The sequence below is a fragment of the Grus americana genome, chromosome Z (assembly GCF_028858705.1).
Source record: "Grus americana isolate bGruAme1 chromosome Z, bGruAme1.mat, whole genome shotgun sequence".
In the NCBI taxonomy this organism is placed as follows: domain Eukaryota; kingdom Metazoa; phylum Chordata; class Aves; order Gruiformes; family Gruidae; genus Grus; species Grus americana.
In genome coordinates, this window is record NC_072891.1 from 80,269,090 (window position 1) to 80,279,622 (window position 10,533).

Genomic DNA, 10,533 nt, shown 5'->3' on the forward strand with positions numbered 1-10,533 from the left:
AAAACATGAATGTCTGGGAACCTGAATAAGGTTAAAATGAGAAGGTGCCAATAAACCCCACAGCATTCTATGTGGAATGGCAGAACAGTCGCTGGCTTGGTCCCCTCTGCGTACACACAGCGATGACAGATGTAGGCTGATGACAGTGTTAGAAGGAGCTCAGGATGCCACTGCTAAATAGGTGATGTTCCTCAGAGTCTGAGGAGCAGTGCTGTTGTGCCTGGGGTTTGTTTGCCTGTCAGACAATAAAAACCTGACACTAATCAGTGGTAGCCTGACTGTCAAAATTACCATCGTTCGCTGATGTAAAATACCCACTCTGCAGAGCTGTGCATGGTGGCTTTGGGCATGGCAGCGCTCTCAAAGCCTCATGTACACTAGTTCCTCCTGCAGAGCTCATTTAACCTTCTGGTTAGCATCTGATGATGCTGTCAGTATAATTTTTACCTTTCATTTTCTTGCATGTTTTAAATAGGTAATATTAGCACCATTGCTTACAAGACTGATAAATCAGGAATAATGGAGCTTCCCTCTAATCACGTCCCTCACTCCTCATGTCCTCCTAAACCTCCTTCCCTAGCTACTTTGCAACTCAATCATGTTCCCTTCACCTTACCTTGGTTTTGAGGGTGAGGTGATACTTGCTGGCTTTCTGCTTGAGAGACTCAGCACTGGAAATCTCCAGCATGTGTCAGTGCAGAATTTTTGGTGCAGAATTAAAATGGGTGGAGCCATTTCGGCAGGAATGCACTTGAACAAGGGGGATTAATTTATACCCACTATTTACAAGGTAAACTTCACAAGAAAAAGAGATGCAGATAAAAATGAAAAAATCATCACGAAAATTCATCTCCTTTTCTCAACTTTTTCTAAACCAGTGTGCAAGTGGTATTACACCCAGAATTTCCTCCTGTTAGTAGTTATCTTCTCTCTGCTGGGACTTTTGATGCTGCAGTCCTGCCTGGCAGTGGCAGATGATTCTGCTCTGCCAGGTATGCTCAGTGTCTTCACATTTCTACTCAGGTGCCAGCAAGAATTAGAAAGGATAAATACACTAATTGAGTTATACAGGAAATACAATGTTCAGTCATACGACTGGAATTATGAGCCATATGTTTGTAGAGAGTTCATGATGCTTTAGTGGAAAAAGTACCAGAAGAAAAAAAAAAATCATCATTGCAGTTTCTGTCTCCTTGTGCCACGTATAAAAGCAAGCACCCATGGCTGAAAAACACAAAATGCGGATTTTTGCATTCCTGGTAGGCTGTCTTTGCTGTGAGCCAAACAATCCTTATCAAATGCACATTTTGGAACAACAGAGACATTCCATTGCTCTGGTCCTGAAACAAGAAAATTAAAATTATTTGCTTACTACAAAAATAAGCTACACTGACACTAACAGACTCATTAATAAAATATAAGCTTTTTTACATGGTCCATGTTCTGCATAATTTCATTGCTGCATGAGAACACAGCAGCCTTTTCAACATATATACTTTCATTCAAACAAAAGCCTTATAACATCTTTTCAAAACTGATTCACTGTTTCAAATTCAGGGCTCCATCCACCCTCAAAGTCAAAGGGAAGAGTCTCCTTTAACTGAAACAGGATAAAATTCACAGACTACGCAGCTCTCACAGTGCAAGGATAACACTGATGTGAAGAAATAATACATTTGTTTCTCGCACATTTCAGCTGCTGTAGTTAAAATTTGATATAATTGCCCCTCAACCTAATATTAGGCAACTTTACATCTGCAAAAAACGAGGATTTCAGGCAGTACATTAAGTACCATTGTTTCAACTAAAGTGGTGAACTGTTTGTATGGTGTGTTACGAATGCACAAGGAATAATCAAACCCAAGATACTGTGAAGACAGGAAGAAAAAACATGAAGCCACTAGCTGGTAAGTAACACTGAATTCCAGCAAGCCAGAAGAAAAGATTTATTTCTTTCCTTCCAGTTTTTAAAATGGTAGCATTTCCCTCCCCTCTTTGAACATGGATTCTTGCTGTAGCAGCACTGGTATTTCTGGCAGATTTTTTTTTTTTTAAATAATTGAGGACTTTCAAAAAGCTGGATGCAACCTTCAGCTTCAGAAAGTATCCCTAGGAGCACAGAAAGAAGCCCTGTTAGGGAAAACGGTAGCCTAGTACAATGGGAAAAATTGTCACTTCAATCCTGAAAGCTATATCCGACCAGGAGTAACAAAGAACCGTATCCTTCACTGCCGTTGCTTCGTATACGCACAGAAGCTAGAGTCGATGAAAGAACAATTCAAGATGGGTCTGTTCCTCACCATTACTTGAATACTTCTTAAAGTTTCCTCCACTTCCAGTAAGCTTTGTGACAGGGCACTTTTAATTGATATCTGATATATCTTAAATCCAGTTCAAAAGTTTCTAGCTCACCCCTTAATTTGTTTGCTGTAACATTACTGGCCATATTTGATGTTACAGAACAAAGATCCCAAATAACCTTCAGAGCTGCACAAACCCTGTTAACAGCCAGTCATTTAACATGAATCGTATTCAGTCATATTCAAGAAACTTTTCATTAAAATTCAAAATTTGCCCCAGCTGAAGGAGCACGTCAAGAGCTGTGACTTACTTGTAGCCACAGTGGTTTGGATGCCACACTCTGTGGTCTTCTAAGCTTGGTTTGCTTGCAGGAATGGTCAAGAGAAGTGAACACACACTGAATCTGGGATTCATCATCAAGTCAGCAGGTGCACCATCCGCTCCTGCCCTGGACCAGCGCTGCTCTGCGTCTGTCTGTCAGTGTGGGTGAAGGCTCTTCGTGGAGTAGTTCTAAAATTAACATGAAGCATTTTATTAAGGAAGAATTTGCATCACCTAAAAGAGAGCGAACAAAGTAACCTGCCTAAGGGATCTCAAACTTTACAGTAACAGTATATGCTGCAAATAATTCCAATAAATGCGATTTTCTGTGTGCGTAGCATTTGCACAGGTAATATTGATGTATTTGCAGCTGCTTCTGAACTGGAAAACAGCAGCAGAGAGACAGGAGACCAGCTATGCCAGTAATCAGCTTTTCCGGAAAGATGGCTGTCAACACAGGTTCGGGCTCTGCTGAAAACTCTGTTTTTCATGACAATTGGTTCTTGGCCTCCATAAGAACTTACAATGAAAGTCAAGAAATAATCTTCCTTTGGTAGAGTTTTAGATAAGGGCTTAACGTGAGAGGAGCATGCTGTTAATATCAAGACATTAATGAGATAAACCAGAAGAAAGTGCTAAACCTTGTATATATACTTTTGCACTTTTATTCCTTAAGGCTGATGGCTTATAATTTATCAGAAAATGTAAATTGTTTCTTCCAAGTCAGTGATGTAAATTTTCTAATGACTCGTGTTATTTTTGATGCCTGACAAACAGATTCAATTCCTGAAAATTTTAGAACAGCCTTCCGAAAGATTTTGCATCTGCCTAATTCTGAGTGCTTTTTCTAGGTAAGTTTTATAATTTTGGTACATCAGCATGCCATATACTAGCTACCTAAAGATTATAATTGGTTATTGCAAATAGCCTCTTTGTAGGTAAGCACTGCTACTTGGGAACATAAAGGAATATTGATTTAGGATGGAAACACATTGATTTCTGTATATGGGTCTTTTCCCTACTCATTTACCTGCTGTGTAACCCTCTCTGCTGACATATGACAGAGCTTTCTTCATCTTAATACCACGATTGGATGATCCATTTTCTGACCTAATTTATCAGTGTTCATAATCAAAGTGCATTACTCCGTTTATTTCATTAAATCCTGCTGTATGAGGCAGAGACATATTTTTCCAGCTTGCACCCTTGGAGCTGTGTGCGTTGTCATTCCTCCGGGCCGGGAGAAGGACACACAACGTGGCTGTGAGCCAGCGCCATCCGCCCGCCCAAGGCATGCCCAGCATCACACTGCTCCAGGGTCTGCTGCCTCCGGCTCTGCGCTCTGTCTCTGACAAGTGGGCTGATGGGTGATGAAACCACCTCTGGCGACTGACCTCTGCTCTGAGGCAAACTCCTGCACTTCCACCACTTAGACGTTCTTTTGTAAAAGTAAGTTCTCCAAATAAAGGACTTTTTTTTCAATGCATCCAAGTGAGATTTTGCATGTACAGAGCATTTTATTAACACCAGCTACTTGACCGTTGCAGCCTTTCGCATTCCTCTCTCCAGGAACGGCAGTCTCCCACCTTTAGCTGAAGGCTAAGTAGATTGATCGGAGCCACAGAAATAGCAGCAGCACATCCTGTTTGGCCCCATGCTGCCTCTTAGGCTATTGAGTTGCCTCTCAGATGCCCAGTGAGGCAGCGGGTCTCCAGAGGCAGCCTGAAGAGTGTCGGCTAGATGCTTTCCTCTCTTCCTCATCCCTGCCAGTACCACACATGATCAAGCATCCTCTGGAGAAGAACAGGTTTTCTGCCATTCGTACGTGTCTGCAGTGGAAAGCACTTATTATCTGTCTTCTCTGACAAAAAGAATGAGCAAGATTTTCAGCTCTGGACACAATTTCTCATTATTTTCTTCCAACTAAAGCTCGTCTTCCCAATGAAAGGGCACAGGAAAGGGGCCATAATGACAAGCACCCAGCTCTACCTTACCAGGAGTAGCACTACCACAAATGCTTTTATTTAAAAAGCATCTTCAGGAGCATGGCTGTTCAGAGACATTTAATCCCCAATAGGTGAGGCAGGGGCAGCTTTCTCCATCTTACGTGCAAGCGGCACAGAGCGTTTGGGTTTTTGTCAGGCTCTGAAGGGATGGCCTGGGTGTCTGTAATGGGGTTTGGAGGTGATCCTGATGCCCAGGATGTGGTGTGGTGTGATGGGCCACGAGAGGACTGTGGGATGGGGACCTGGGGGAGGACCAGCGAGCGCATTAGCCTTTTCTGCTGCTTTGTGAGTGCTTGCCCCTTGGTTTTGCAGGGCAGGCTGTCTACTTGCCCCGAACAGCAGCTTTCCATGGTTTGAAACTCACCATGCTCTTACCCTTGAAGCTGAGGTGTTTTTTCTTCTCAACAATGAGCTGGTTTTTCACTCCCAGCTGCAGTTGTCTGTCACTAAATATTAATCAAGGCTCTTTAAGGAAATGAAAAGCTTTGTTCCATTTACAACCATAACTTCAAAAATGTGAAGCCTAAGACAAAAGAGACAGTTTTAGCCTCACTTTTTGAAAATTTTGCATTCAACCAGTCTGAAAACATGGCCTGTGAAATGAGGTGCGGAGTCATTACAAATCCTGCCCCTAATTAGTGAGCTGTGGAGCAGAGGTTTGTAGCTCTAAGCCTAAGCACTAAAGAAAAATAGCTGTGGTCCAGTGCCCACATCCCTGCTGGCAAAGTGGTATCTTTGTGAAATACGGGAACAATATGCTGTCCTTGCTGGACTTTGCACAGAAATATTGCTCCAACAGTATGGCTGCATTTCAGAGCAAAGAAACTGTGATTTTAAAGATGACAAACATTCAGGCCCAAGGGAGAGCCAGACAGAAAAAAAGAAAAAGTGGAAATAGTGGAGAATGCAAATTCAAAAACACTGTGCAAATGTCCTCCAACCTAGACTTGTGTTGCTCTGCAGTGATGTCTAAAATTGCCTTGTGCTGGTTTGGTTTGTGCTGTAGAAGATGGTATATCCCTGGAGAAATCTTTCAGGTCTTTGTTTCCTTTTAGGGTATTGGTCAAAATCCTTAAACCTAATCCTAAAGAAGCATACCCTCAGTATTAATGTTCTTCCATTTCAAATGTGCTGCTGTTTTATTTGGCTTGAGGTGACTTGGCTCTGTCTGAAAGAATTTGAAATCCAGCTGTTCATCTTGTCCATCCCTTTTGATATCATGCCTGTTGCCTGTAGTGCTGGATGGGAATTTTTAAGGGTTGAAATGGTTTATATAAACACTTACAGTAAAAATGATGCTCTGCCAAAATCATTGGAGACCTTGGTCCCCAGGATATGCCATACAGCCTCTTAAATTTTGCAAGAACTCCGCAGTAAAAATTAAAAAGATACAGAATTACACGTATAATCGTGCCGTGGCACTGGCGAGATTAATGGACCACTGCTGAAGGGAAAGCGATAGTGCAAACCTCTACGAAGGCAGATTTTTCATGTCATTAAAGTGACCAGGAAAACTTCAGTCGTCCTGAAAATCTGCTTAGTGAATTACATAAAACCCGTGTAGGAATTTGTGTGGAAGTAGCCGCAGCACCACAGCCAGGTAGTGTCTGAAGACATACTCAGCTGTGTTTCTTTGGCCAGCCGCTAAAAAGACGTTTTTAAGCCGTGTTTTCCGTTGTTTGTGGAATCGAAAGGTGCAACCCGCGATGGCTGGGAGCGGGGCGGTGCCGCCTCCGGTTTTGGGTTCGTTCGGAGCAGGAGAGCCCCCTGGCGAGCGCCTCCGACCACTGCAGCTCCCCGGCCCCAGGGTTTCACTGAAATAGCATCATTCCCCCGTGTTTTTTCTTCCTGGATAATCAGGGCACGCTATCTGACCACAGTCACCCTGTTAGCAGGCATCGGTCATTTCATTTGTTGACGTATTATGGAAAAATATATGACCTGTCGCTTACGGGACTGAGGTTTCCAGCTACCGCTGATGTCTGTCCAGAGACATGAACTGCGTCTGAACAAGCTTTAAGCTTTTTAGAAAGGCATAAAGGCAGGTACAGGAGTGAGCTGCTGATGCCAGCCTGGGTCTTGCAAGCCGTTCCAGGCAGAGGGAGTCCATCATGTCTATAAGCTCCACTGAAATCAGAAGGTTACAGGTCCAGGACATTGCAAGCCACTTACGCAAACAGATGACATCAAGCCAGAGACTACTGCCTCGCTGTCAGCTTCATTGGTATCTGATTTCAGTGGGAACCCTCATTTTACATGCAAGGTGTGTGGGATCTGGGCTGGGAGCTGAGATCTCACTCATTTCTCTTCTCTGAAAGTCAAAAGTGAGTTAATGGTTGCCATTATTAATGAATGTTTTGTGGCCCATTAGGAAGCCTAACATCCAGATTGTTCTGAATTACTAAAATCTCATTGCTTCCAGAACATGCTACAAAGAGCGGCTGGGAATTTCGAAGGAAATGCAGGTAATGTTTCTGAGCTGAGTTATGGAGAACAAAACCCCTCGCGTTTTGCTGCTGGAGATGTGTTGGATGGCTGTGCCTGGTGCAGGAGAGCACCTACAGTGCTGAAGGCCAGACACTGGTACACCACCAAGAGCAGCCCCTCTCCAAGGGCTGCTCTAGAGGGAGGGTTGGACCTTAGCTCCAACCCAACGGTGCCAATCTTGTCACCTAATCCTGTGTGCCCCCCCCGAGGGCCTGGGGTGGACTGAAGAGGGGTCCTGGAAAATGGGCAGGGGTGTAGGAGGCTGGTCAGGGATGTGAAAGCCCGTTAGTGTCCATGAGGGCTCTGTCAGCTGCCTCTTGATCTCATGTTGTTTTCTGAAGAGTTCACTTTCTTCCTACCCTTATCCCTGGAGGGAGCAACATCTTCAGCTCCTGTCCTTAATAAATGCACAGAAAGATTTGTGCTAATTAAAATCTGAGTCTAATAAAACCTTTTTGATCTCCCTAACATTCTCATGATGCCAGGGAGCTTCACTGCTTCAGTTAAATATTAGGGATTTAGAAGTTTTCTTTAGGTCATATATTTTATCATGTATAAATGGCTGAGAGAGTTGGGATTGTTCAGCCTGGAGAAGAGGAGGCTCCAGGGAGATCTAATTGCGGCTTACCAGTACCTGAAGGGCCTACAGGAAAGCTGGAGAGGGACTGTTTATCAGGGAGTGTAGTGACAGGACAAGGGGGAATGGGTTCAAGCTGAAGGAGGGTTGATTTAGATGAGATGTTAGAAAGAAATTCTTTCCTGTTGGAGTGGTGAGGTACTGGAACAGGTTGCCCAGAGAGGTGGTGGATGCCCCCTCCCTGGAAGTGTTTAAGACCAGGTTGGATGAGGCTTTGGGCAACGTGGTCTAGTGGAGGGTGTCCCTGCCTGCAGCAGGGGGGTTGGAACTAGATGATCTTTAAGGTCCCTTCCAACCCAAACCATTCTAGGATTCTATGATCATTGAATTTCCAACAAATTAAATAAAAACTCATGAGACATCACTGAATTGCTAGACTAGCCCTAGCTCTGTAGGAACTGCTTTGTAAGAGCAATTATAGAACAATCTGAAATTAGCTCTAGTAGGTGAAGCTCAAATAAAATTTGTTGCTATTGACCCTCAACATCCAATGACCTGGAAAAGTGGCCTCCCTCTCTTGTATTAAAATTCTACAAACAAACAAAACAGCTTCATTAGGTCAATTAGTTTGCGCACGTATGTTAACAAAAAGACTTCACTGTGGGGGAGGAAAAATTCAGCTGAAAAATCAATCCCAAATTCAAGACTGTTAATTTATGGACTGGTTCTCTGACATCAGTTTATCTAAACTTCATCTAGATTTATTTCTCTGTTCTTAGCTAGGGGCATTATTTGTTCTTCTTAACCAACTTGCCATACTGCATGTATTACCAGCAGAGCTTACATAAACTCCTGGGACTGAGACTTACAAAGCATCTCAGATTACAAATTCACAGAAAAATTCCAAAAGATTTAATGCACTCAGGACTACAACCTTTGCAAATCAGCAACACCCCACTCCAGGCAGTCCATCGCATATTCTGGTGCTTTCAAAACCCTCTAAGAGATGGTGCCTTGTGGCTGTGCAAGGGACTGAGACATGTTCTTGCTAGTGCAATATTTATACAGTGCACTGTGAAGAATAATAATAGCACTACCATTACCACTACAACCACAGTGATCCTCTAGACTTAAAATTTCTTCTCAAAAACCTGAGGAAACGTCTCTTGTGGAACCACTTATCTTTGGAGCCAACAATTATGCAAACCAAAAGCTGCTGTCTGATGCCTACCTGGGAGGGTGTGAATGTCAGTTAAAGACAATTATGTTGTCTCCTTGACTGGCATGTGGAGAACAAGAAAAATATTTGATCACTGGCAGACTCATAGCACCTCCTGCAGCTTGTTTGGTCTTCAGAAAAGCTGAGGTTCAAGTCCTAGAGTAATGCAGAATGAAATTGCTGAAACTGTAGTGTCAATACACTCCTCTCTGTTTGCAGTCATATGCAGAAGCATAGAAAAATAGATGCACGAGATAAGAAGAAATTCCACTAGGATTATTAATCTAGATAAGATATATTCCTTACATTATTATAGAGTGCTATGTTCTTCCATGATAACATCTGGGAAAAATTTGTAAAATCACTCAGTTTCATGTGGTAGCAGTATTGAGGCTCCAGCCTGCCAATATCTCCTTCCACTTCTCTTGTAATCAGTTTGGTCACTGAGGGAGCCAAATTATCACATCAAGTGGATGTTGTCCAGTCAAAAGTTTCTGGGGCTCCTCCCCACAGTGCTGTGCTCGCTCTCTCTCTCTCTCTCTCTATATATATATTTAATGTCTCAACATAGTCCAGTCAAATCTCATTTTCTATCACATGCTTTAAATCCTGATTCCTCAAAGGGTAGATAGGTAAAAGTTTCCTGTATGTTTCACTGAACAGCAGCAGTCATAAAAAAGTCCTATTAGGTGCTAATTTTGTCTTCCACTTCATGTATTCTGATGAATTTTCTGTTTAATATCTGTTAATAAGGAGACCTTCACAGAAAACTAGCTTGGCTGGGGGCACTGTATAATCATGCCAAAACTGTGACAAAAGATAATTAAAATTAACAGGTACGATTTCACTTCCTTATTCTGGAGACAGATCATTATTTACTCATTTGCTATATCCAAATTCAGTGAAACATTGTATAATATGAAAAAAATTTTTTTTGTTTGTTTGTTTTCTTTCATGCAGTTTGCCTTATACTAATGGGTATTTCTTGGCCATACTGAAGACTTCATCATGTCACTTGGGTGAAGGTGGTGGTTGTAGGTAGACAGTCATTTTTCTGTGGAGGACAGATGTACCTCTGATAACTCCTCACAGATTATTGTTTTAAATACAATAATCATCTCCATAGGCTTGCCTGGGTCAAGAATGAAAATGTGAGCTTTAATACACCTGTGGCACTTTCACTGGTTGGACCTGTTATCTCTGGAGCTGACAGGACGTGATTCTTTCCTCCAAAAGGTGCCTGATTTCAGTATCTTTCCCACAACCTCTGCCTGAAGCCACTCTTGCTTGCAACGTGACACTGGGAAGGTAAAGCCATCAAGAAAAAAGATAGTATCAGTAGTTTTCACCCATGGATTCAGATGTTTACAGTCTTTTACGTGAAACAAGGGAATATCTCCTGTGGTTGTCCTCAAGCTTTGTAATTTTTTATCTCTTTTAATCTTTTTTAGCAATTACCGGGAGACTGGAATCCTTCGTTAGGTTGGTTTTTTGTTGAGTTTTCAGTCTTGTAAAAACCTGCTCAGCTGTTCTCCTTTCATCCCAGGATAACAGGACTGATAAAGTCTGAGAGTATGAAGTCTAGCTCAGACATAAGCAGTAGGGTTTTTTTAGTATGAACT